Genomic DNA, 26,096 nt, shown 5'->3' with positions numbered 1-26,096 from the left:
CGATTACAGAAACACCATCCTAATGTGTTATATATACACAATGGAATTCTATGCCTCCATCAGAAAGAATGACATTGCCCCATTTGTTAGGAAATGGAAAGACTTGGAAAAAATTATATTAAGTGAAGTAAGCCAGGCCCAAAGAAACATAGGTCTCATGCTTTCCCTTATTTGCAATAACTAGTATATGTCTGAGACAAGCAGAAATTATCAAATAAGTTGATGTTAGGCAAAATGAACCCCAAGATAAGAACTCAAATGGTTTTTCTTTCTTGCTATTGTTTCTAACATATTTATAAGATGACTTCTTTGTTGCTTTGTATGTCCCTCCCCCATGGTATAACCCCTGTTTTCACTGTGGGGTGGGGGGGAGAAGGCGCAGGGGAGGAAAGGGATGGTGAGGGGAAACAAAGGAGGAGGCAACAATGCTTGATAAGAAATGTACTCATTACCTTGCTCATGTATTGTAACCCCTCTATACGGTATTTTCACAATTAAAAAAACTTAATAATAATTTTTTAGAAAGAAATACCTTCCTCCCCATTACTTTTTCCCTTTCAGTTGTAAGTATGACATCTTAATGGTATAAAACCCAAAACTGTCTAGAAAAATCCCTTTGCCAGAGGGTCTCCTTCATCATGAGTGAGGGCTTTGGCATCCTGCAGAAGGCAGCATGCAAAGTAAAGAAGGAAACTGGTGAGTGTAGTACTCGGATGACCTCAAGAAAAGGAATGAAGGGGAAGAGGAGCTCATTAATATCTAGGAGCTTTATAGCTCTAAGTTCTAGATAATTCAAGCTGATAAATGGCTACTATCTCTACACAGAGCATACTATATGATATAATCAATACTTTCTCAGCAGATGGAGTCTGTCCCTTCTCTAGACAGCACTAGATAAGAGTTGATAAATTCTTACTTTCCAATTTTAGTTTTTCTAATATCCACTGGACTGCCTAACTTCTGTTTGCAATTCTTTTAATTTCTCTCAGTTCAGTTATTCATTATATCATCATCACAACTATATTCTTTGGTGCCAGTCCTGGGGTATGAACCCCTCTTCCAGGGTTTTTTTTTGCTCAAGACTAGCACTCTATTACATGAGCCACAGCTCCACTTCTGGCTTTTAGGTAGTTAATTGGAGATGTGAGTCTCATGAACTTTCTGTGCAGGCTGGCTTTGGGCCATAATCCTCAGATCCAAGCCTCCTGAGTAGCTAGGATTACAGGCATGATCCACAGGCTCCAAGCTTACAACTATATTTTAAATCATATAATAAAAATCACTCCTCAACAACCAACATCTACAGCATCCATATTATTTTCAATACAGAACTGGGTCAGTGCAAAAAATTCACTGGCATCATTTCTCCTTTCAGCCACCTTGACTAGGTTCAATATAACATCAGTAGCTTAGAGATCTGGGAGGAAGAAAGGGAAATGTGAAGCTTCTCTCTTCATTTTAATGCCATTTCCCACTTTTGTAAATTTGTAGTTATCTAAGTATTTCCTATTCTCACAAGTCTGGAAGGAAACAAGCAATAATGTGGCCTAGGGTTGTTTCTTTTTCTACTTTCCTTCCTTTCTTTTTTCTTTCTTTTTGGATGGGATGGTTTATTGGAGATAGGAGTCTCATGGACTTATCTGCCTAGGCTGACTTTGAACCACAATCCTCAGATCTCAGCCTTCTGAGTAGCTAGGATTACAGGTGTGAGTTGCTAGTGCCCACCCCACACGGTTGTTTCTATTGATGGGAATTTTGATGAGGTTCATAAACCTCATCAAATAGTCCCTCGTAATAATTCTGCAAATGAGGGATACAACAAAGGCTTGGCATTTTATTCCTAAGGGTATGACAGAAACTTGAAGTGAACGAAGAAGAGAACTTGTGAGCATGATAAAGTGGGGACTTAGAAAGGAAAAACTGGGAGAGAGTGAGGGAAGGGGGTGACATTGTCCAAAAAGAAATGCACTTTTTACCTGACTTGTATAACTATAACCCCTCTGTACATCACCTTTATAATAGAAAATTAATTTTTTAAGTGGGAAGTTAACAAGCATGCCTAAGAACTGAAGACATTAGGAGGGAAATAGGGGGAAATAGGAATTTTTGCTACTACGTGTTTTTTGGGGGTAAGGGAGTGAAGCAGATGCTGGGGATGGATTCTGAGGCCCCACATATGCTGGGCAGATGTTCTGTGGAAAAGCCACACCCTCAATCCAGCACAAGTTTTGTTGTTGTTGCAAATAAGCTTCTAATCACTTGTTATAGTATTAAACTGGAGGGAAAAAAAAACACAAAATTCTTGGCATCCACAGATAGCTGCTGTTTTAATCTTGTTGTTGATGATGATGATGATGTTTCTTGTTCTCATGACTACTAACTAGAAAAATAAAACTGCCAGTGAAAACAGAGCAAGGGCAGGTATGCTTCATGGTGTGCAGGTGACTGTCCTAAACACCGCGAGTGCACCATTCCCCTCAGACGTTTCTGTGTCACCCCTCCTGCCCCCTCGAAGCACTCAGACAGCTTCACGGACTTTGTGATGGCAGACAGGGATCCAGGCATTGAAATTGTTGTTTGTTAGGGTTCCCCCACACACACCCTGCCCCTCTACTCTCCTGGCCAGAGAACAAGCTTTTTTCTGTTTTCTTTGAAATGGGAGAGATTCAAAGAAGCTTTATAAAAGTCCTTTGCAATTCACATTTTACATTTAAATTCTCTTGGATGCAGATAAAAGGAAGAACCACAGCACCCGTGCATTTTGCTACAATGTTCTTAAGAACTTTGAAAAACTATATAAAAATGCCTCGCCCTGCTTGATATCCCTATTAATGTCATTTGGATAAATTTTATCTTACTGAAACTCTGGATTCAAAGAGATGTATGACTTGGCATTTGGTCCAAAGCATATAGCATGATTACAGTTGCCACAAGTGCCCAAATATTGCACTGTCATTAAACTTGAGAGCTAATTACCCAGACACTGTCAGATAAGTGCTATATAAACACAAGGGCAGATTCAGATGTCTCAGTGTTACTTTATTAAATAAAATTGTTTTTCAAGAGCTCTTACATCTAGGCTGAAAATAGAAACTGAGGATGTTCTCATCCTGGTGAGAAGATGGACAATCCCTACATAGAAAACATCCCCAGGTCCCTTCAAAATCTATATAGCTCATTGTATCATGGGAGTCACAGCTTTTATAACCATGTGCTTCCTTCATCTTATTAGAAACATTAAGCAACTTATAACCTTGATCTGAGGCTACAAAACTAAGAAGAAGGAGGAGGAGGAGGGAGAGGAGGAGGAGAAGGAGAAGAAGAAGGAGGAGGAGGAGGAAGAGGAGGAGGAGAAATAGCCCAAGCAAATGTTTTTAAAAATCCATAATTTCAGGGAAAATATTGACAATTCTCAGGACTGGTAAGAATTCTCTGGGACCTCAAGAGACAAAAAATTAGGCTAATATTCAACCAACAATAGTTGTCTAAACTGGTTAAATCAAGCACTGAGCACTGAGGTTTAGTGTTACTAAACCCCCTGTGCCTTAGTTTCTCATCTCAGAAATGGCAGTGATGCTGCCACCCCTCTCACATAGTGGAATGGGAACTGTGTAAAAGCATTCTGAACAGATCTGGCACAAAGCAGCAGCGGCAGCAGCAGCAACAGTCTGTGGTAGGTGAATCACCAACTATCCAATTGCAGGCTAAGTCTGTAATATTAGGGGATTCAACCAAATCAGCATCCAGAGTAGCCCAGATCCCAGAGGAAAGCTGAGTGTCCTCATGTGAGGCTGGAAGCCGGTACCAAATGAACTCCACATAAATATGTCACAGGGAAGTACACACTGGAATCAATCAGAGTATCCTAACTGGGGTCCGCCTGCCTGGAGGCTAGGTAGACACACGTCTTGTCCGATCTGTGACTTAGCTACCTGTCTCAGTGATTCATCACAGTGTACACCAGTGAACCATGTTCAAAATGACCTGTGTTAACACAGCTCAATAGGAAGCCTAGAGCTACTGGTATTCAGGAAGCTCTGATACACACAGAGGACCTGTGTGAGGTGAGATGTACCGATTACTGTCTGGTTTTCTCAGTAAAGAATATTTGCCATGATGGAGGTAGTTAAGTGACAATTGAAGGATGATTTACATCCAGATATTTGATTTTAGTTTGCAGATCATCTCCTAAACCATGCACGTTTTTTTCTCTTTTCTTTTTTTTAAATATGTTTTTTATTGTGAAAATACCATACAAAGGGGTTACAGTTACATGAGCAAGGTAATGAGTACATTTCTTATTAAGCATTGTTGCCTCCTCCTTTGTTTTTCCCCTACCATCCCTTTGCTCCCACCTCCACAACTACACTCACCCCTCCACCCTCGCTGCACCTAAATTTAAAGTTCGTTTTTGACATAGCATCTTGTACATCTCATTGTTGTAATGGATCCACCTGTATCCCTATTTAAAAATTTTGGTTTTCCTTTTTCCTCCCCAAATTATACCAACATCAAATACAGTGAAAACAGGGGTTATACCGTGGAAGAGGGACATACAAAGCAATAAAAAAAATCACATGGGACCTTATGAATACATTAGATACGATATCAAGAAAGAAAAAAACCACTTGTGTCCCTATCTTGGGGGTCATTTCGCTTAACATCATCTTATCTGACCTTTTCTGCTTGTCCCAGACATATACTAGTTATTGCAAATAAGGGAAACCATGGGACCTATGTTTCTTTGGGCCTGGCTTACTTCACTTAATATAATTTTTTCCAAGTCTTTCCATTTCCTAACAAATGGGGCAATGTCATTCTTTCTGATGGAGGCACAGAATTCCATTGGGTATATATACCACATTTTCTTGATCCATTCATCTACTGAGGGGCATCTGGGTTGGTTCCATATCTTAGCCATGGTAAATAATGCTGCAATAAACATAGTTGTGGTGGTAGCTTTAGTGTGGTCTTGTTTGTAAGCATTTGGGTAAATGCCCAAAAGTGGGATTGCTGGGTCATAGGGGAGTTCTATGTGAAGTCTTTTGAGGAAACTCCATACTGCTTTCCAAAGTGGTTGAACAAGTTTACATTCCCACCAACAATGAAGTAAGGTTCCTTTCTGTCCACATCCCCTCCAGCATCTGTTGTTATTAGAGTTCTTTTTTTTTCTTTTGCAGAGGGAGGGGGGGTGGGATCCGGTCGTGGGACCTGAACTCTGGGCCTGGGAGCTGTCCCTCAGCTCTTCAGCTCATGGCTAGTGCTCTACCACTTGAGCCACAGCGCCACTTCCGGCTTTTTTCTTTTTGCTTATGTGGTGCTGAGGAATCGAACCCAGGACCTCATGCATGCAAGGCAAGCGCTCTACCACTGGGCCACCTTCCTAGCCCCTAGAGTTCTTGATTATAGCCATTCTAACTGGGGTGAGGTGGTATCTCAATGTTGTTTTGTTTAGCATTTCTTTTATGGCTAGAGAGGTTGAGTATTTCTTTATGTGTCTACTGGCCATTCTTATTTCCTCTTCAGAGTTTCTCTTTAAGTCTTTAGCCCACTTATTTTATTGGGCAGTTGTTTCTTTGAGGATTTGTTGTTGGGGGATTTAATTTTTTGAGTTCCAGGTATAGTTTAGATATGAGAACCTTGTCCACTGTATGGCTATTGAAGATCTTCTCCCAATCTGTGGGCTTTCTATTGCTCTTGCTATGTCGTTTGCTATGCAGAAGCTCTGCAGCTTCATGCAATCTCATTTGTCCAACCTTTCTTTGATTTGTTGTGTTTCTGGGTCTCTATTAAGAAAATTTTGGCCTACATGAATTCTTTCTCTTGTAAAATATCATACAGAGCTGGATGCTGATGGCCCAAGCCTATAATCCTAATTACTCAGGTGGCTGAAATCTGAAGATTCCAGTTCAAAACCAGCCCAGGCAGGAAAGTCTGCAAGACTCTTACCTCCACTTAGCCATTAAAAAAGATGGAAGAAGATCTGTGGCTCAAGGGGTAGAGTGCTAGTCTTAAGCAAAAAAAAACAAAAACTCAGGGATAGCACCCAGACCTTGAGTTTAAGCCCAGGACCAGTGTGTCTGTGTGTATGTGTATGTGCGTGCATACACATACATACACACACACACACACACACACACAAACACACACACACACACTTCACATACAATAACTCAAGGATGATGGGAAAACTTTCTCAGTTCTTGAGCCCAACCAAGTATCAGAGTAGGCAATCATACTTGTCAAAATTGTGAAAAGTTGGGGCTAGGAAGGTGGCTCAGTGGTAGGGTGCTTGCCTTGCATGCATGAGGCCCTGGGTTCGATTCCTCAGCACCACATAAGCAGAAAAAGCCAGAAGTGGCACTGTGGCTCAAGTGGTAGAGCACTAGCCTTGAGCAAAAGAAACTCAGGAACAGTGCCCAGGCCCAGAGTTCAGGCCCTACGACCGACAAAAAAAAAATTGTGAAAAGTTCACTGCTAGGACTGGAAATACAAACAGACTCCCTAAAATTAAGCCATAGTGTTCTGGATGTGGTAGGGTAGGCTAGCCATCCCAGTTTTGTGGTTGGCAGAAAGGTACGAAGATCATGGTACAAGGCCAACCCCAGACAAAAATATGAGGTCTTGTCTAAAAAAATTAAAGCAAAAAGAGCTCAATATTTGGCTCAAGTTATATAGCTACTTAACTAACAAGCTCAAGGCCCTGAGTTCAATCACCAGCACAATAGAAGAAGAAGGAGAAGGAAGAGGAGGAGGAGGAGGAGGAGGAGGCGGAGGAGGTAGTGGTGGTGGTGGTGGAGGAGGAGGAGGAGGAAAAATCAATGATGATGTAGAAGAAGAAAGGAGAAAAAAGCTTTAGAGCAACAAGAACAATTTATATGCCTCTGGTATGGAGACTGAATTAGTAGAAACATTTTGGAAAACAAAATGACAACCCCCTACAATGTTGAAAATGCAGAATCTCAACAATTCCACTAATAGATCCATCATCTAGATTCAGAATTCCTATGTATTTGCACCCACATTCTCATAGGAAAAGAACTAGACATGTACAATGATGGAATACTATGTAACAGTGAACATCACAAGCATGATATATGGAAACATTAAGGACATGAGTGGATCTCAAAAGCCTCAGAAATGAATGCAAGCCACATGTGAAATTAGGCCATAGGACCATCCACACGCAGATTAATTATGAATGAAAGTAAGGGCATTATAAACACAGAATTAGGATGATGGTTCCTACAGGAAGGCAGGGATGTGACCATATAGAGATCCATTCAGTTCTAGAAACCTCTTCCTTTTGTTTGTTGGTTTTTAATAGTACTGGAGGTGAACTCCCAGGGTTGATGCAAAGGGCCAGGCCTTCTAAGTCATGTGGCTATCTGGCATCGGTTTCTCCCCAAAGTGATTGTCTTTGGGTCATCTCAGCACAAGAATCCATCCATCTATTGCTGCACCTGACCTTAACACAGCTATAGAGGAGAGCATGTGGCCCTAGGATTCCTATATCTGCTTCTTCAGAGTGACATTTCTTTTCCTCCTTCCTAGCATGCAAAGTTCAAGACCAATGAAAATATAGATGCTGTAATGCTAGAATAACTAAGCAGGGCAGTGAAGATGGTTCCAGCAGGGTCTGACGTCCACACAGCAGTTCATAGTTAGTGATGCTTCATTTTATCACTCTGACTTCATTTCACAGATCAGGTTTTCTCTTTTGGATTTCAGCAGGTACAACAGGACAAAACAATACAGCTAAATTCTCAGTCACTGCTCTAAGAAAGCTATCACAACTCGCCAGGGTGAGAGACAGTAGGGATTTCAGGGAAGGGGAGGGAGAAGCAGGCACTTAGGAAGAGATACAACTTCCAAAGGAACCCTGTTACACATGAGTAGGAATGTGTGGGACACTGGATTTGGTTTTCTCATCTGAAGGATTTAGGATTGGGTCAGAATTGTGCTGACAGCACACCCCCAGCCCTTTTGTTTTAGTTATTCTTTCAGATAGGTTCTCACAATTTTTTTTTTCCTGGAGTCGGACTAGGACCATGATCCTCCTACCTATGCTTCCTGCCTTGCTAGAATTATAGACATGTCACTGTAACTGGCTTGGTTGTTGAGATGGAGGTATTTGACCCTCACCAACTCTTTGCCCCAGATGGCTTCAAACCACAGTCCTCTCCATCTCTCCCTCCTGAATAGATGGGATTATAGACATGAACATCATGACCAGACCTAAAATCAGTTTTTTAGAGATATATTTTTATTTTTTTATTATTAAGTAGTTGTACATAGAGGTTACAATTCCATAAGTCAATTATGAGCATAATGCATCTTGATCAACATCACCCTTTTCTTTTTATAATTTCATTTTTTTATTGTAAAGATACTGTGCAGAGGGGTTACAGTTACATAAGGTAATGAGTACATTTCCTATCAAGCATTGTTACCCCCTCCTTCATTTTTCCCTATGATCCCTTCCCTCCCCACCTTCCCAACTCCTCCCTCCTTCCCCCAAGTTGTAAAGTTCATTGAAATCAGTTTTTTTAATGTATATATTTGAGTCCCATAAAGAAAAATGGCAGAAAAATAGTAGCCAACCTGTGGACCAAGAAATGAATCTAGAACAAAGATTTTTTTCTGCTGTAAAGGAGATTTGGAGGCAGAAGTTGGACGTACAAAAGCTGAAGCAATAGAAATTAAGTGGAAAAGGAAGCCTCGGGTCTATGAGGGTCAGAGCCATGCCAGCCTGAGGATCCTGAAACATTACTGAACATGCTTAAGTGCAGGAAGGACTGAGAACAGACCCCATAAGACCCCAGATGTAAGTGGGACCGTGACCACACATACCGAGTCCTAACTAGCAGCTCCTGACCTCCACAGATGCCCACTGGTGTTTATGTTACATTCATGGTTATGTTCAGAGACTGTCCACATGTCACTGAGGACACAGCAAAGCCTCTGTCCTATACAGTGCTTAAAGCTCTCTGACCTCAATTAGAATCACATGACCAATAATCATTAGATATCTACCATCTTAAACATAATCTTCTTTATTCTTTTTTTTTGCAAAGCTAGGGAATGGAATCCAAGAACCTGCTCATGCTAGACAAGTGCTCTACCACGGAACCACATCTCCAACCCTTAGATACCTAATATTTTGGATTCATGGTAGAATTAAAATGTTTAATTAAATGTAATAAGTAATAAGGATTAAAACAAAACTGAGATGCGTTTTTAATGAAATCCATGAAACATGACTAAGACCACCACAGTTTTCTGTTCGAACATTGTAGACCACAGTTGGTCGTATTTTCCATCTGTCTCTCACTACAAAATAGAAATGAGTTTCAATACTGCTAGAGTAAAAGCTCTTTTCCATTTGGAGTTGCTGTTTGAGTTTATTTTGCTGTGTTTGTTCAAAAATCAGAGCAATGGTAGAGTCTTAAAAAATAAATAGAAAACTAGCACCTATTTAAATATAGAGGTCAGAAAACAATTTGCATTCAAGTGAATTTTCAAAAAATACGTTATTTCCTTTTTGATTTCTACAGATTTGCCCACTTCTTTAAAACTTTGATAATTTAGATGGATTTTTACTGCAAAGCTTAGAAAGAAAAAGCAAAGATTTTTATCTGGTGAGGGTGTTTCCTTCTCAGAAAAAGAAGCCAATAGTAGTGAACACAATGGCCAAGGGTGTAGACAAATAAAATTTGTAATTTCCCATTGAGCAGTAGGGCTTTAACTCAACCATAAGACAAAATTAACCAGGATCATAACTCCCTGTAGGCATCTAGTTTTATTAACCATTAAAAGCAACTGGAAGTTTTTATTAACTTTTCCCAATTAAATGTATTCTGCCTCTTTATTGTTGTTGACTTTTATAAGTAATAATTTTAGGAAATGCATTTCTAACCACTCTTTTGAAAAATACTGCAAGCCATGTTTTAAAAAAAAACATATAAAAATAGAGCAAAAATGGCCATCACTGGAAAAGCAATGTGAATCCTGTTCTACTCAACTGACCCATTGTGTTTGAAAGATAGGGTAATTAGCACAAATACTATTGAACTGGGTGCTATGGTGATGTGAGGTGTGGGGGGGGGGGAAGACATGTAAAAAGATAACAAAAACAGTCTGAAAGGGAGATTGAGTGGTGTGAACAATAGGAGAAGTATCTGAGAATGAGAGAGGCTAGAGTAAAATAGAAGTGGGAGGGGAGAAAGAATCTGATTGGGGAACATACCTTGGAATAGATATTTAGAACAGATAGTTCTCCTTAAGTGTCTGAGTCTGCCAATAAGGACTCGTGCTCTCTTTTCCTTGAAGTGAAAAGTTTTCTTCTTGATAGCCCTGGAAATGATCTTTCAAAACATGGAAGTAGGTCTAAGAAACAAAGAAGAAAATCCTCTTTGAGGGAAGAGAAAATGTTGACCTACAGCATATCTTGCCTTTGGGCACAATAGAGAACTCTTTGGGGTTTGTCATAATAAGTTGGCTCATACCTGTCATCCTTCTACTTAGGAGGCGGAGATAGGGAGGAGAGAAACTTGAGGCCAGCCCATGCAAAACAATATTTACAAGATTCATCTCAACCTAAAGCTGGACATGGTAGTATATACCTATTATTCCAGCAACACAAGAAATCGGCTTGGGAATCTTTCCAAAAAATAATAAGTAAAGCCAATAAAACAATGTAGGCATGTCATTCCAGTGGTACAAGCTCTGTCAATAGTAAGACAGTCCAAACCCCAGTAGCAAGAGTATGAAGGCACATACACACACACATACCCAAACACACACTTAATATTTTTTTAATAAGCAAAACAAAAATAGTCAATATATGATACCTAAAATGAACTATATGCCCTTAGCATGTGCTTGGCAAGTATTTGTTTCAGAAGTATGGTAAGTGGGAAGGAAGTGGTTTACTTCTGAAATATAGGTAGAAACTCCTAAAACACACTAATGTCTTCATTCCTAATTACGTATTCATTCACATACTTATCTACTCTGGTATTGGGGAAAGAACCCAAGGCCTTTTGCATGCTCAGCACATGTTCTACCACTGAGTTACACCCCTTGTCTCTCAATTCATGTTTCTCAGTGCAACACCTGTCCTGTCCACTCATAATGTCACAAAAAGCTCCCTCTCCCCCTGACCGGGCATTTACTGAGGACCTACTGTGTACAACAGTGGCACCTTTCACCTGTCACTCTGCATTAGTCTTTAATCCTACAGCTGAAAAGCCCCAGGAGCTGAGAGCAGATGGCACCAGGAGTAGTGTATCACTCCACCCAGTAACACGCCTTCCACCTGGCCCATTATTCCTGGGACAGTGGCTAGGAGAGAAATTGCACTGGCTAAGAGCATTAGCGAAAGCAGGGTGATGGGTTTCAGTAGAAGCTGCAGTTGTCAAGCAGCCCTCAGGGCTTACCATCAGCAGCTGCACAGGTACCTCTGTGCTGGCTACCTGGTTAAATAGCTCTCCTCTCTCTCCTTCCACACTTTCATCCTCTATCTGCCCTCCTCTCAGACTAATAGTCCTGCCAACTCAGGATCCATCCATCTTTCACATCAGTACAGAGCTGGGTAATGAGTGACACACACCCTCTTACGATCTGGGACACCTATATCCATTCTCATGGAGTTTGAGAATTCATTTATCAGGTCTTCTCGTGTTCTGCTTCCTGCCTAAGGAGGCATATAGGCTTCCTACAGATAGCAAATCTTTTTTTTTTTTATTTGTGAACATACTGTACAGAGGGGTTACAATTACATGGGCAGGATAATGCGTACATTTCTTACCAAGCATTGCAGCCTCCTCCTTTTGTTTACCCTTCACATCCCTTCCCAGCCTCCCCCCCCCCCCCCAAATCCCCACCCTTCTCCCCCCCCCCCCTCCCCCCCCCCCCCCCCCCCCCGCACCGACGTTGTAAAGTTCGTTTTGGACAAATCTTCTTTCTCACTTTTACAGGCTCCAAATGTTGGAGTGGTTGGGAAACTGTAGTTTTAGTGAACTTTTTGTAAATACGCTAATAATCACCTAAACGAATCATTTCATAAAGACCATAGCAAGTCAGGAGTGATAAAATTTTACCCTTGCAACTGATTATAAACTAAAAGCTAAAAAGCACGACAAAATTAGTGAGCAAAAGACATCTGATTTAAAATGAAAGAGAACAAACATTCACACAGTGAAATCAAAGCAGGATGTTCTTAGGAGAGAATCACAGGGCTCAATAGCTAGATGCCTATGATCATATAAAGTGGTGATTATCAAAATGAACTCCAAGAAATGGAAACAAGAGGTTTTTTTTAATTTTGCTTTTTGTGAGTTTTGTTGGTGGTGGTGGTGGAGGTGGTGGTTTTTCCCCTTTTGTAGCTATTTTTATTTCTATACTTTTTGTCTTGTATACGTTTATTTGTTTGGGGATGGTAAGGGGGAACACAGAAATGGTAGGACAACTAATTCAGGAGTGGTACTCATTAGACACTATGTTGAACATGAACTATACAGCTTGTGGTAGGATCAGGAGGGAAGAACTGGGAGAAAATGGGGCAGGAGGTGACACTGTTCAAAAAAAACTGTACTCATTCCCTGACATATGTAACTGTAATCCCTCTGTACATCACCTTTACAATATGAATTTTTTTACAATACGAATTTTTTAATGAAAGAAAAAACAGGAAATAGAATGATACACGCCTCCTCTGAGACAAATATGTCTAAGATATTAAAGTAAAGGAAAAGTGGGCAGATCCAGAAATATAAGTGGCCAAAGCCTCGGATTTTCCTTTAGAAAGCTAATGTTTAATCTCTGCTGGAACTTTACTGTCGCTAAAAACAGAGCAACACAGAAAAACAATGAAATGTCCCTTCTGGAGAGTTCATTTATGAGGGCAAGCATATTAAAATTTTAATTCTTATCTGTAAAAATCTCTGCTCTTTTACATTGGTTTCTATGTTTGTTGTTCTCTTGGTAGTTTGCATATCTAGCTAAATGCTTAGATTCACGGACTAGTTCTGGATACTTCAGAGCTATTAACTTCACATCCATTCACTCTACTTTATACAATGCTTGGGATGAACACAAAAAGAATATTTAAAGGCCTGTATCCAGAAATAATTAGACTTTATTATTTAAGTGGAATACTCAAATGTTTGAGAGGTCCATTTTAGCATTTATGTGATAAGCTTTATATATGGCGCCCCAAACTGTAATTCATTATAAAACATGAGGAACTTTTAATAAATGAATTACATGTCCAAAAATTTCCGTGACCCTGGAGGGATAGCGTTCCCTTTGAGAAAAATGAGGAGGGAGGAGAGACATGAGGAATGACGAAGAGAAATAGGTGTGTGTGGCCAAGAGACAAATTAGACTCTGAAAGTGCTGAGAGCCCTTGGCTTAGAAAGATTAAATTTACTCCATATAACCCCCAAAGGGGGAGAAAAGGGGACTATTCGGACAGAGTTGAAGGACAAGAGGTTGGAAACTTCCAATTTAATATAAGAAAGAACTCCCCATGAAAATGAAATATAATGCTTTATGAAGTCAGGGTGTGATATGAATGTTCCCCAAAGTCCAAACATAAATGATTGGTCGCCACAGTGACCGTATTGGAAGATACTTTTGACCTTTAGAAAGTGGGTCCTAGTGGAAGGTCCTGAGGTTATTGGGGGTGAGCTTGAAAGAACCGTGGGATCCAAGCCATCCCTCCTCTCCCCCACCCCATGACTCTTTCCCTCCTTTCCCTTTCTTTCTTTCTCCCTCTTTTTCTCTCCCTCCCTTCCTCTTTCTCTCTTTCCCTTTCTTCTCTCCCTTCCCCCTCCTTTTCTCTCTCTTCTCTCTCTCCTGCTTCGTGCCCTGAGACATGAGCACCCACTATACCTGTGCTCACTGCAATGTGCTGCCCTCACCAGATACTTCAAAGCTAAACCCAGGGGGCAGGGCTGTCTGACTTTGGACTTGAACATTCAGAAAAAAGGGCCAAAATACACCTCCTTTCACTTCATAAGCAGCCTATGTATTTCATTATGTGAGGGAAGCTGACTTACACGGGAAATTAATAGACACTGCAAAGCAGTATTTTTGCTTTGCACAAACACTGAAACTGTGTTTTTCTACAAGGTGGGAAGTGAGAGCAGGAAACACTCTCCAGGATTTTACATTACTGTAGTCAAACACGTTGAAACACTTTCCATAAGGTCAAGGAAGTGTAGGAGCCCTTTTCCATAAATCCCCATGTGTGATGGATGTGTGAATTTTGGTACCCAGCATCCATATTTCTCCTCCTTAGCAACGTTAACTTCCTATTCCCTTCGAAATTCAGCCTAGTGTCCTTAGTTTGAATGTTTGCTCCCAACCCCATCTTCAGTTTCTCAGCATCTTTAGCGTGACTAGTTTCCGGATTATATGATAGGCGTTTTGCTCCTAACTTCCTACCACGGCTGCCCTAACTTTCTCAGGTGCGTCTTGGTTTCTCTTCCTCCCAAGAAAGAAATTAAATGGATACGTCCAATGCTTCTTATCCATCCTGGACATGAAAAGTCAATGATTCCTCCTAACCCACACACATCTTGTCACATAAGCCACAGCCAACATGTCAACTGGAAATTCCCCTGAAGTGAACAGATTGTTCCAAAACTCAGGACTCCAGAAATAGTTTGTCAAGCTGTCCAGGTTAGCTGTTATGAAACCTTAGCCCAGACCAAAAGAATCCCTTCCCTCGCTTCTCAAATCAGTTTTCTCAATGAGCCTACACGTCCTGAACCTCATCCTTTCACACATACAGGGTTCTGCATATTTTGTGCATTTAAAATTTTTTATTTAGATTTTCCTAGCAAAACTAAAAAAAAAAAAACATGGTTCATTTTACAAATTTCAATATAACCTGACATGGACAACAGTAAGGACAGAAATCACACTGGTGAGGATAATTGCGTCTAATCTTCTATAGAACAAAAATAAAGCACAGGAGATAAACATGTGCATTATACATTCATATCTGATCATTATCTAATTTTATCTAATTATATTAATCACAACATCATCTTTTACAAAAGATGAAAACAAGTTTTCCCAAAAGAATAAATCTTCTGCAATTTGCCCCTGAAAGGAAAGTGCGAGTCATGTAAATAGCCCCAACTACTGCCTACTTACAGCGGCTTAGGGATAGCACGGCTGGAGTCAAAATGCAGCCCTTCATAATAGCAATGAAGCATCTGATTTGCTGTACACAGTGCCACCTCCACACAAAGCCTCGCACTTTGGGACAGGAAGCGAACAATAATACCATATCCACTGGTAGCTGCAGGGGGACTTTTCGGGAGGCAAAATGGCATTACTCGAGTTGGAATTTGGCCAGAACACTGGGGCTAAATACCGGACTCTTCTGAAAAGTGCTTGGGCTTGCTAATGCTCTCAAGTTGTCAGGACCTCAGTCTTGTGTCTTCTATGAAAAGAAAAGCTGATTAGATCATTTAAGCCAATCTCTCGGTGGGCTTCCCCCAAGCTTCTGATTATCTAGATATGCTTTAATCGCTGTCAGATTGCCCCGGTGAAAATTAATGACAGATTAATGTCCTCCTCTCTAAGGTATCAAAGCACCAAAACATATACCTCAATAATATATCACATATATATTTTTTTCATTTGTTCCCCCAGGGGATTAATTTAGAGCCCCAGCAATTCCTACTTGAACTAAATCATGCTGTTTTAAAGAGTACATAATATCCCAATTATCCTGTTGCCCTTATCTTTATGAGTCTCCAAAGGCCGGATAACCTAAGTGGGGCGATTAGATTCAGTGCCATGTCTCCAGAGCCAAAGTCCTGTTCCAAAGACCTGTTCCAATAGTCACTCACTCACACACACACACACACACACACACACACACACACACACAAAATCTTCTATGAAATTCACTAAAATAGTTATCCATGATAAAACTTTAAACACAATATGTTATTCTTTTACTTTGCCATACAGAAACCTAGACTCTACCCAGATTTCTTAAGAAAATTAGAAAGCTCAGACAATTCATTTACTTAGATTGTAATAAAAATATTTTTTAAAATAAACACATAAACTAACATTTGTGTCTGAGTAGGAAAGCATTTCTTGGGCCACATGCAGCAGCTCAAGTCTATAATCTCAGCTATTTAGCAGGGATACAGAGGAGGATCTCTATATGAGGCCAAGTCTGGACAAAATGGCAAGATCCAAAATGAGAAATAATCAAAACACAATAACCAAAGGTATGGCTCCAGTGGCCCTGAGTTCAAACCCCAGTACCACCAAACAAAAACCAAAGAAGGAAAACATTTCTTCAATAATACACATGAACAAACATGTATTTAAAAACCTACAAACCCCCCCAGGATGAAAATACTTTAATTTTTTACTTTTTTCCCCCTGTGATTTGCAGTTACAAAGACATGCCTTTGTCCACCTTGAGGGAATTGTTTTTCTCCTTCCCAGGCTTCACAGAAGGATTTTGAAAATTGCTTTCTAAATCCCCTGTCTGCTTTGCTATCTTGGCTTTTCACTCGAGAAAACAGGATGGTTGTGAAGCTCTGTGGTTCGGAACCCAGGATGATGATAAAATCACCTCGGACGCTTTTAAAATGTGAATCCCTTGACTCAGCCTCTATACTATTTTAAAGTCCCCTGGTAATTGCAATCACCAGAGAGTCCTTCTGACCCCAAGTTTGGAGGTCTATCCATTTATTTAACTAACCTGACCAGGGCACTAAATGTATTAGTTCATTGCCCACTACAAACTTATCTTAATGGCTTGAAACAAGATACAATTATTCTCTCACACCACTGGAGGCCTGAAGACAAACATCAAGTTTTCCAGAAGATTCCATTTTCCAGAAATTTCCAAGAGAGAATGGATTCTGTGTCTCTCCCAGCTTCTAGGGGTGCCAGCCATCTTTGGTGCCTCCTGACACTTTGTTCCAATCTGCCCCAACCTCACACAGCCTTCACTAAGGGTCTCCTCTTCTTGTTCTGTCTCATGAAAAGAGTCCTAATCCAGGATATGTTAACCTCAAGATCTTTACCTTAATTTTATCTGCAAAGACCTTGTGCCAGAGTGGATCACATTCTGAGGTTTGGGGTAGATATACCCTTTGGGGGGCCTAGTCAACCCACTGTACTAGTGATACATAACTCTTGCCCGTATCTTCTAACAAAAAAAAACTTTGGAAGATGTGACAAGACAAGTGAAAGGCATATTTCAGAAAGGCAAGATGGACCCTCAGGATGTCAGCTGCCAGGCAGAAAGGACCAGAGCCAGAAGGGAGCTCAGGAAGGGCGTGCCAAGGTGGATCCAGGCCAACTCCACAGGCAGCTCAGGGCTCACTGTCAGGCCATCTCTGCTCTAGTTAAAGACTCAATGAATCAAGAGAGTGGCAGCCACCACAGCGCACACTGCACCCAACTTTACTCTGCTGGGACAAAGAGGCACATGTTGTGTGGTCACAATGAAAAAGGGACCACAGAACTTGCAAAGGCCTGTCATGGCCTCTCAGGAATATGTGTACCCCAAAGGCCTCATACATGATATTCAATAATATCCTTCTGTTCAATCCTTACTCCAAAGTTCATCTCCCTACCTAATGGATTTCCAGGCATTTGATTAATATATTAATATTAATATAAGCAAAACAGGAGAGAGATGATAATGCCATAAAATGCCTACTACAGTTTTAATTTTTATACCAATCCACATTATTTCCTTCTCTCTTAATTCAGAGTCTTTACCCTGTCCAGATTTCTTGCTATCCTAGGCCTAAGAACTATCCCAGTCCCCATCCTTACTTTAACCAGGTCTGTTTGTGCTTGTTTGCACCACATATCCTTAACAATTGCTTTAGTACATTTCTAGTAATGCTGCCTCTCATTTATTCATTTATTTCTTTCAGAAGAGGAGGAGAATGAAGGAGAAGAAGAACAACAAGTAGATGAAAGAACAGAAAGCTGGATTGAAGAAATGGTTCTTTATTCTAAAAAGAAGAAGAAGAAGAATGACACATCATTGTTGAAATACTATGACACTCAGTATTACATATACACAAAGGAGCCTAGCAACAAATACAACCATTCTTCATATCCTTACAGGATTAGTTCCAGGGCCCTTGTGAACAGCAAAATCCTCAAACACTGAAGTCTTTCATGTAAAAATGTCCTACTATTTACTTATAACCTATATTTTACAGGCTATAAGGTTATAATGTATAACTTTATAGACTTATATATGTACATAACCTAATATGTTACAGGTTACAGCATATACTTCTATCTACTTTAAATCAGCTTTAGATTACTTACAATGCCCAATATGGTGTAAATGCTATGTAAAGCATTGTTAAATGGTATTGTTTAGGGAATAATGACAATTTTTAAAGCCTGTACATGTTTAGTACAGATGTAAATTCTTTTCCTGAGCATTTTCAATCTGTGGTTGGGTTGGGTTTGCAGAGGTTGAACTCACAGATGGGGAGAGTTGCCTGCACTTACATACATGCTAAGAGCAAAACTTCTCTCAAATGTCTACCAGTTTCTTCGTTTCCTTCAAACAGCTGCAGCCTGGCCAGTTTGTGTCACTTGCTGGGAACAAGAGTAGCTGGAAATGGAGAACTTGTTTCTTTGATACCCTGTAACAGGGTAAGGAACAGGACCTAAGAACAGAACCATCATGACTTGATGGCAGGTCTCTGACAGGTACCAGGTGATGGGTAAGCTTATTCCTAATGGCACTGACTTCACACAACCAGCCTCTCACAATGAAGGAAAAGGGTATCATCCTTCCTTCCAGGAGCAAGACTTCATTGTCCAAATGTGGAAGGTTCTGTTGCTGATTTCCAGTATGGACTTCCTTGTTTCTATGGCCTTAGTCACATTGTAAGCAGCAGGTTTCCTCAAGCTGTGATGGCATCCACTTAAATCATCAATCCACTTATCCTCAGAAAATACCTACAGGTCATATATTTGATAAGGCATTGGTATCGAAAATACAAAGACAGCCCCCCTTATGGTTCAACAACAAAATAACACACAAACCAGTTTTAAAATAGGCAAGGGAATTAAACAGGCCTTTCTCCTTAGAAGACAGAAGAATGATCATTCAACACAAGACAAAGTGTTCAGCATAGGTAATCATTAAGTAAATGCAAATCAAAACCATGAGACTACTTCTTCAAAGCTACTACTTTTTTTAAAAAAAGTGTTGATCAAGACGGGAAAAATTGGTGTTCTCATGCTGTGTCATATGAACCAAAATTCCACCTCTGAGTATATATTTTCATAAAAAAATAAGAATAAATCATAAAAGGAGAAGAATAATAAGTAAGATGTATTTTTGGACTCTTGTATTCATAGCAGCACGTCACAACAGCTAAAATATCAGAGCAAATGAAGCGATCACTAATGAACAAGGCTATGCATCCAACAGAATATTAATATTAAGAATGAAAGAAATCCAGCCCATGCTACAACATGTCTGCAAGTTAGGAATCTTGAGAATATTGTGCTCAGTAAAAGAAGCCTGTCACAACAGGACAGAGACCATTTGGTTCCATGTGCATAGGGCAATCAAGTTTATAGAGACAATTGGTAAAGCTGTGGTTGTCAGGGAAGCATGTAGGGAAGCTGGGGTGTTAAAATGAAAGTTTTAAATAATGTTTTGTGCATGTACGTGGAGGTCCAGGGGAGTTCATGTCCATAGGGACAGAGTTTCTGTTGAGAAAGATGAAAAGTTCTGAAGACGGATAGTGATGATGGACCCACCACAATGTGGATACTTCTGATAACAGACGATGCATTAAAAATGGCTCATGGATGATTTTTACGCTGTTTCTATTTTACCACAATAAAAAGGGAGCTGCATACAAATAGCTATGCACATCCAAAAATGATCTTACATTCTAATACTAAACTCCAAATGCAGGCAAGTTGTTGGCATTTTTCTTGCTCCTGGCCAAGGTCCAAAAGTCACACTTAATCCATATATTTCTAAAAATAAAAATAAAATCTAGAGAAGGGGAGAAAAAATCAAAGTTTTCCCTCACTCACCCCCAAACCTGCTGCATGGTAAATTTAAATTGCCTTCCATACTAAAAAGACCTCTTCTACGGGGAATCCTGCTATATTTGCCCTATTGTTCTAGGCTGCTTTCCCCTACCACACTGTCATCTTTACAGTTCATGTTCTGCCAGTATTCTGTGGGTCCATGTTCACTTTTGACTCTTCCTCATACTCTGTACCTCATTTATACCTCATTCACAAACCCCTAGCACTGGTTCCTCCACCCCACACTTAGACAGAGGACAGAAATTTCTCTCCTCTGGAGGTGAACACTTTGGGGAACAACAAATGTTCAGGACTATAGCCCAAGCTATGGGTTTTCAACACTGGGAATGATCACAAGCCAGAAGCTGAGCTCTTAGAAAAGCAAGCAACCAGGCTCTGAAAGATTCATTGAGGTAAACACTGCAATTCAGGCCAGAATATGGGTACTAAGATACTGGCTTTCAGCACCAGTACTAGTCTGAAAACCAGGTTTTGTTCAAGAGCAGGAGTAGATACAGGAAGAAGATGTGCTCTGTGGGAGAGAAAAGTAACATGGACCCAACAATCAAAGCTGAAGCTTATCACATGGTTTGCATCTAAAATTAGAACTCTAATAACACAGCATTACAAAAATACTCCTTTTCTGAGTGACGGAAGAAGGCACAAGGATGAAGTAGGATTTAGCATGTCCTAAAAATATTTAACATATCACATTATTTGATAGCAACTAAGCTGTACTATTCTTAAAGGGACAGCATTCAAACTATTGCAATGAACATTTTTGTGATGAGGAAAATAAATACTGCAAATAAAGAATGAAAAAAAAAGTAACAGATGGTAAGACTATGAATGGGTTTCCTTCCCAAGTTGTTTGTTTGTGTATGGTATTTACCTGTGTCTGAGTTACCTGTGTCTGTTATCCTGGGCCTCACCCTGGTTATGATACTTTGAAACCCTCCTCAAATTCCAACACATACTGACTCTATCATCCACTTTTTTTTTTTAATGAATGCTCTGAAATGCATATGTGCAGAGCTATCTCCTCTGATGACATGCTCAATTGGACAGGACTTCAAAGGCTATAATTACTTAATAAAGAAGAAATATCTCTCCAAACTCTGTGACATTCCAGAAGGAGGCTCATATCCCAGATCATTCTCCACATTCATCCAAGAAAAATATACCTCTTCTATTTTTAGAGAGAAAAAGAAATAGACATGTGGAAAGAGCAATGGAAGAAGTTGCTGTCTTGAGTGTTTTCCCCTTTGCTTATACCCTGGTGCCACTTGGTGGCACTGTTGATTCCAGTTTGCTCTCTGATCCAGGGGATGGGTGTATCAATTGATCCAATCTTAATAAGCACATGTGGCTCTTGCCCCATGAGGAATTTCATTAAGCCCTGACAGCCTTGATAGAAGCATCAGAACATCTACATTCCTATTACCTCAAGATCTAAATGGTAGACTGTATAATAAGTACCCACCTCTGACAACATTACCTTGTAGCTTCTTATTGTTATTGTTGTTGTTTTTCCTAAATATAGTCAGTCAACTTTTCCTTCTAAGACTCTCAGCCTGATTTCCTATTAACTCTAGTCAGAACTTCCCATCAGGCCTGGCAACCAGAGTCTTGGGTACCACCCTGGTAAAAAGAACAAGTAGACAGGGGCCAGGAAAGGAAAGGAAGAGATGAAAGGGAAGTAGTACTCCATCTTAAGATTTTTTTAATGCAATATAAAATGCAACACAGGCTTTCATCTGAAGTCTCCCGACTTTCATTTAAGTCTCCTGACACACCTGTGGAGCCAAAGAAACAAAGGTTTACCAGGGTTCCATGCTTGCTCAAAAGCAGGCACCCAGAATTTTTAGCTACAGGGCTGGAGCATCACCCTTTTCTTCAAGTTCCCAACACCCTACCATCTTGATACAAGAGATGTCATTTATTTCCAATGTAAACACATACAGAGATCCAACCTCTCCTCACCCCCAATGCAAGAAGTGGAGACGTGTAGCCCATCCCTCAATGTGGTATGTGGCTCTTATTTCCCCTAAATCTATTTCCCACCTGCCCCATAAGCCCACAAATGCTGGGCTGCATATTCTTCATTTCTGCAATTTATTTTTTCTCCTTTGAGATGATGACCCCTTTTTTTAAAGACAGTAAAAGAAACATAAGGTGGAAGTGACATGCATTGACACATACGATCATTGTTTAGGTCTACGACCCTCCCAGGGCAGCTCTATTCATACTGGATATTCATCTTTCTTTTTCTGTATAATAGGAGATGTGACAAAAGCCTTAAGCAATAGCCAAAATCAAATCCTCAGAGAGAAATAAAACATGGATGCAGTATGTCAATAATTATTCCATTCTTACACTTGTGATTCTTTCATGGTACAAACCATCTTGTATGATATCTCAGCTAATCTTTAACATATATTACCATCAGGATGAGACAGCAGGAGGTATTTCTGATGACTCTGCTCTTATTACAAGCATTTAGTTTTGATGCAAACAAAATATGCTGACTAATAAATAATAATGATAAATAAATAAAGGTATAGAGCCTAATCTTTTAACAAACACAACTCATTTATATGTAACAAAATACTGTCACCACCTTCTAACTAGGCACTTTGGCTTATGATATATATATTCTGTGATCATGATACTGCCAAAATTTCTGAAAATTCCTCTTCTGATATTGCATTCTGTGCCTGCAACATGTATTTTTGACTCTTCCCGACGATGGTAAATATTCATACTTTGAGGGCGGATTTCATTTGAGGGGATGACTGAGTCATTTGGGATGAAATCTTCCATTTAGAAGCTGGAGAAAGCTCTTTGAATCAAAGACAAGATTCATTCACTGAATTATTCAACAAATACCACCCTGGATGTTATATCAGATGAAGTCTCTAGACTCTCAGGGTCCTGTAGTCTAGAAGGGAAGATGAGCATGAAAATAAATAATTGCAGTAAAAATTTTCCCAAAGAAATTTAAGCATGTCTGATTGCTTTGCACTAGGGCTGCAACTGGCAAGAAGCAGGCTGGGTTTCTGGGTTTGGCATGGAAAGTGGTTAAAACAGCAGATCCAGATGAAGGCCATGCCAAGTCCGATTGAGCAACTGTAACTTCATGAGAACTAGTATGCAACCTGCCAACGGGGCTACCCTAATCAAGGATGCTCATCCAGACATTCACATTATGATACACACGACTTAAAATTCCTTATCCAGGCTGACTTCATACTCACATTCTAACCCCAGCAGACCTGCAGTTATGATGGCTATCCAAGAATATGGACTTCTTTCACTTTGTTTCCTAAGCTGGCCTCGGGTCCACGTGCCAATCATTATGTAAGGCACCAGAGGCTGGCTCAGGATGGCAGAACCTCCTGGGGGGGAAGGAGGAGGGGGAGGAGGCAGTTAGCCACAGGGGCACAAAACTTGCTACTTCCAGAGGAAGCAACCAAATAAGTATATACACAGACAAAAACAGGACGCAGTTTTCTCACCATTAAGAAAGGAGAGTTAGCCTGTGGCACTGGTGGCTCTCATGCCTGTAATCCTAGCTATTCCAGAGGCTGAGATCTGAGCATCACAGTTCAAAGCCAGCCCGGGCAAGAAAGTCCTTGAGACTCTTATCTCCAATCAACCACCAGAAAACTGGAAGTGGTGCTGTGGCTCAGAGTGGTAGAGCACTAGCTTTGAGTGGAAAACACTGAGGGACAGCACCCAAGCTCTGAGTGGGCTTGAGCCCACGACCAATGAAATGGAAGGAAGGAAGGAAGGAAGGAAGGAAGGAAGGAAGGAAGGAAGGAAGGAAGGTTACAGTATGAAAAGGGAGAAGACTAGCAACTAAGATATTGGTGCAAACATGTTTTTAATATATGCGTAGAGATACAAAATAATACTTAACACATACATATAAACATACACTTTCTAGCTTTTTCTACCAAGAGGATCTGATAGCTAAGCATACCTAATGTTCTCATGTTATATTTCTAAATACTATTCTTCACTCAAAGAAATGATGTTTTTTCCCCAGGAATAGGGAGGGGTAATACTACATGTTCCAGAAAGTAAAGACCAACCCAAAGAATGATGGAATTGTGTCGTCACCCAGGAACTTGCTTCCAAAGCAAGGATGGAGCAATTTTAGGATCAAAATAAATAATGATAGTGATGAACTATAACTCCTTGAATAAACAGAAAATCATTAAGTCCATTCTGGAAAAAAGTTCCATGGGGACTGATAGTTTCAAAGTACTCCCAACAAAATTCTTATTAAATAATTTGACAGAGGGGAAATTTTAGTAGACATGACCTTATTTAAAGAATGAAAGTTAACATCACTGGTATCAAAATCACCAGTTTCAAACAACCAAAATGTGTGTCACTTGATAGGAAGTATTGGAAAGAACACAGCATGAAATTCCTCCCAACATGAGGCTGGGAAGGTGGCTCAGTAGTACAGCGCTTGTCTTGCATGCCTGAGGCCCTGGGTTCGATTCCTCAGCACCACATAAGCAAAAAGAAAAAAGCCAGAAGTGGCACTGTGGCTCAAGTGGTAGAGCGCTAGCCTTGAGCTGAAGAGCTGAGGGACAGCTCCCAGGCCCAGAGTTCAGGCAAAAGAAAGAAAGAAAGAAAGAAAGAAAGAAAGAAAGAAAGAAAGAAAGAAAGAAAGAAAGAAAGAAAGAAAGAAAGAAAGAAAGAAAGAAAGAAAGAGCCTGAATCCTCAGCACCAGAAACAGATGCTGGTTTTCTGGGTCCTCAGATACTGAAACCCAAACAAGTGGGTGTGGCTTTGAGAATCCCTCAGACTTCTGCTTCTTCCATTGGACCAGGGACCCACTGCAAAGTACTGCAGTGCATGGGTTCATGGTCAGGGTATTGCATACAACCATGTTCACCATGTAAATTGTTGTCTGTACACATTTGATTTATGTTTTGTTTGGGGTTTTTTGGGGGGGAGGGCAGTCATAGGGCTTGAACTCAGGGCTTGGGCGATGTCCTCAAGCTTTTTTGCTCAAAGGTTAGTGTTCTACCACTTGGAGCCACTACTCCACTTCCAGTTTTCTGGAGTTAACTGGAAATAAAGAGTCTCATGGACTTTACTGCTCTGGCTGACTTCAAACCAGAATCCTCAGATCTCAGCCTCCTAAGTAGCTAGGATTACAAGTGTGAGCTACCAGCATCCAGCTTGCTTTACATTTTTATACACCCTGTCTCCTCAGTTACACTATAAAATCTTTATGGGCAATAATCTATTCTTCAGTTCTCTCATGACAAGTAGTTGAACAGACACACTATAAACAAGATGGAGTAGTTATAGTAACCATAATGAGAGAATGTTAGAGAGTAAAAGCTCTGAGAGAGAAATGAAATGAAAGACAGTAGAAGACTTGTCCTAGCAATTCTCAGAATGTGAGCTAGACTTCTAAGAAAGATGCAGCGAATAAAATAACCTTACCTTCTCCCTCCTATTAGATTGCCAGCAACACATGAGCCAAAGCACAGGGCCCATGCACTAGCATGGGGCGAGCCTGCTGGTCTCCGAGACTGGATACAACTTGACCACCTGGTCTAGTCATGGTCCTTGGTCAACTCATTAGGAAACGTGGTGGGGAGGTCATGCATGACTAGTCCTCTTGCACATGAATGCTTTCGAGGAAAAAGACCAGTAGGATGAGGAAATAAGAAAGGGCCATGCCAAGCCCATCTCCTGTGTTCCTTGGCAGTGTCACTGCACTTGTCACACTTTGCTGTGCCCAAGCAGCTTCCTCCCACCTCACAGTCAATGATGCCTAGAAGACAAACTACCAGAGATTTGGAAGGAATTGACTCCTAAAATTGCTTGACTTTCATGATAGGAGCCATCCAATGTTTAGCGATGTGTCCTATGTAATTCCTGCCATCTCTGTTCCTTCCAAAAACATAATACCTTCAGAGATTGTATCAAGCCACAGCCACTTTGTCTCATTGTTTGAGACATTCCGTATTTT

General features: G+C 40.4%; 1 protein-coding gene across 1 annotated transcript in view; it reads right to left on the bottom strand.

The window, feature by feature from the left end:
- Nebl (nebulette) overlaps window positions 1-26,096 on the bottom strand; it is a 319,353-nt gene that overhangs the window by 220,936 nt on the left and 72,321 nt on the right. The window lies entirely within an intron of this gene.

Source organism: Dipodomys ordii, unplaced genomic scaffold, assembly GCF_000151885.1.
Source record: "Dipodomys ordii isolate 6190 unplaced genomic scaffold, Dord_2.0 Scaffold24, whole genome shotgun sequence".
Taxonomy (NCBI): domain Eukaryota; kingdom Metazoa; phylum Chordata; class Mammalia; order Rodentia; family Heteromyidae; genus Dipodomys; species Dipodomys ordii.
The sequence above is the reverse complement of the archived record's forward strand: the minus strand, read 5'-3'. Positions and strand labels throughout refer to the sequence as shown.